The sequence below is a fragment of the Dipodomys merriami genome, unplaced genomic scaffold (assembly GCF_024711535.1).
Source record: "Dipodomys merriami isolate MVZ:Mamm:240054 unplaced genomic scaffold, mDipMer1.0.p SCAF_21, whole genome shotgun sequence".
Taxonomy (NCBI): Eukaryota; Metazoa; Chordata; class Mammalia; order Rodentia; family Heteromyidae; genus Dipodomys; species Dipodomys merriami.
In genome coordinates this window covers 5,983,406-5,986,607 of record NW_027203493.1, presented here as the reverse complement: position 1 = coordinate 5,986,607, position 3,202 = coordinate 5,983,406, and positions in this window count along the sequence as shown.

The window sequence follows — 3,202 nt, the reverse complement described above, 5'->3', positions numbered from 1 at the left end:
GCCAGTCTCAGTGGGAAAGTCCATGAAATTCTTTATGTCTAATTAACCTTAACTGCAAAGAGTTAGAAGTATAAGTGTGGATGGAGTGGTAGAACCTTGAGAAAATCAAGCTCAGAGGTAGTGCTTAGGCCCTGTGTTCAAGCCCCAGGACCAGTACATACACCCACAAAAAGTATTATTGGAGAATATTACTTCAGAATTTATTTCTAATGTGGTAAATTAAATATTTTTCATTTTTTACCTAATCAATTCTAATAATCTTCTGAATGCATATACAGATATAAAAGTATTTGAAATCATTTTATGTGGCTTTATCAGTATAGTGGATGTTTATAGAACAACCAGTTCTCATGATAACACATGGCATTATTCCTATTCTTATATTATATATTGGTAATGAAACTGATATGGGAAATACATAGAACCATATTAAAAGGTTCTCATTTTTCTAACTAACTTGAGTAAGAGAAATAAGTGAACTTGGTTTTCATATTATACCTAACATCACTTATTATTTGCAAATCTAAGAGTCATGGAAATTGCTTTTCAGTAACCCAGACAGCAAAGTTTACCCTTCTGGGATAGCACACTATCTTTCCTGACTGGAGCTCACAAGTATATTACAAGAACTTGAAAAGCCTACTTCCTAACACAGGGAGTGAATGCAAATTTAAGACACTTCCACTACTGTGAAAGTAGAATTATTGCTTGATGATCCATTTTTTTCTATCACCAATGAAATTATTTATTCTTGTTTTCCATCACCCTCTCCATCATGCAGTTATATATATATTTTTTCTGGTACCTTTTTCTGAGGTACCAAATACTTCCTCACTCATGTTTCTATGCGATCCTCGGTATATGAATCGTTATCTTGTTGTTATTCTTACAGGCTAGATGGACAACACCAAAAGTTAACTTCCATAAAACCTCTAGGGTATTTCTCATTCCCTAAATAAGGGGAACTTTAGGGAATATTATTTTTTAGCATGTTAATATTTTACATCATGAGGTGTGACTAATTCCCTCTGGAATACAAAAAAAACAAAACAAAACATTTCTCCCAGTATTGCATGAAAAGGTTGCATTCAAAAGGGATACACATGGTAAGTCACAGATAAGTTCTACCTTCTTGAGCCCAGAGTTTCATGATTTCAGGTAAATCCAATGTAATTTTTTAATAGATTTCTATTTCTTGCAACAATATTATTCTCTCATCTGACAATAAATGTATGGAAAAAATAAATAATTCACTGTATCTACCTTTACCCTTCCATAATGTTTTTGTTTTTTTTTGTGTGTAAGTAGACGAATTATTATATATTAACTTCAGGACAGTCAAGGTAACCAGGTACTCAGGGCTTAGGAAATAATATCCAATTAGATGGAGACCTCCATTTCTCAGGCTAGTCTGTTTCCCAAGATATTTCTTGACTAGATATTAAGAGTCCTGGGGTTACAGATAGAGGAGCTTAAGGAAAGTGGATGATATCACAGTCTGTTTTCCTTTCCACAGAGAAATGACAATTTTCGGCATAGAAGTAAAGTGAGTGCAGAGATTTTTCTCAAAGATATGTCTTATGTCACTGAATTAGTGACATGTGGGCTGTGGTTCTTCTCACTGGGATCTGACAGGCTGTTCCATTCTCCCCTAATCATGACCTCCCATGCTACTTTCATTCTATCTCTTCTCTCTGACCTCCAATACCAAAGTGCTATCTTTGTACCACAGTGTCCATTGTTTGGACCATGGTGTCCATCCTAAAATTGCTTCATCTTATTTGAAGTTCAATAGTTATTGAATGATATTTTATATTCAGTATTGTTTTACATTTAGATCTCTGTAACCTTTTTTGTACTTATTTTATTTTTTGTATTTGTTTATTTTTGACAGCCTGATGAAAGCTGCTGCAACCCTGGAAAAATGCGGAAATATTACACTCATAGACATCCAGGAAGCCATGCGTCAGTAGCTGGAGGATATGAAAAATGTCAAGGATGTCTTGCAGTTCTTAATAGTCATGAGTCCCTGTAAAGCAACAATTTTGTAAGGTGATTATTTGGCTCCAGATTTTCATGACAGGGTCACACTATGCAGAGCAAATCTACTCCAGGTTGTGATGCTGAGTCCCTAAGTTATTTAACTTTCAAATCTTTTGTTTGTAATGAGAATCATACTTGTTTGTCTGTCATACTAACACAGAGAAAGTTACAGTAAATTATTAATGTGAATATGTTTTAATTAGAAAACTAGTTAATTAGCTATATAAATTTTTTAAGGAAGAGAGAATATTCAACTTAAAAATCCTAAATATAAAATATATTGGATGTAGTAAGTGGAGAATTATATAGTGAGAATTTAGAGATTTAAAATAGTCTTTTCCACAAAATGAGCTAAAAAAAGCGTACTCCTAATTGCATATAAGCAATTGTACACAAGAATTTAACAAAAGATATGAGGGAAGTTCTTAAGGAACTGAAGAGTTATTTTCCTTATTATAAGACGTTCATGTAAGGGTTTTTGGAGAAAGAGACCCTCTGTAATTGATGTCTTGAACTTCCAGGATGATTGAAAGTGATTGGAAGTGGCTAGAAATGGAATTTCAAGGAGGATGAAACTGTTGATTAAAAATTTGTTTCAAGAAATACCAATTTAGCTAGGTTAATTAAATAATATATATTTATAAAAATCTGTCCATATGCAAAGGTAAACTGGCCTTTTATTTTTATTGATAGTCAGATATGGTTACAATCAAAAGAATGACTAAATTACAGACTATTGGAGATGAAAAGTTCCTCTACATTATTATGTCACTTCAGGCCTATAATATCTTTCTTATATAAATATTTTATGGTGGGTCATTTCTTCAAAAAAAAAAAGGTAAGAATGAGATTGTTTTAATTGAATTATCAGGTCAGTTTCCTTAGAATTTAAGACCCTTGTCAAATATTACTGTGTCAAAAGCAAATGTTTAGAAAACGTATTTTCCTAGGAGTTCTTTTGATTGTGAGGAAAATAAAGGATTTTTCAATTCGACTGAGCACAAAATTTACCAAGAAGGAGGAAATGCATATAAGAATTTTGTGTCTATTTTATCTATTTATCCTATATATCGACCAGTTTGCAAATTTCAGCACAATGTCCTGAAGATATGAATGGTATTAGGAAAAACAAAATGAGCTAAATAAGGTTTCCAGACTG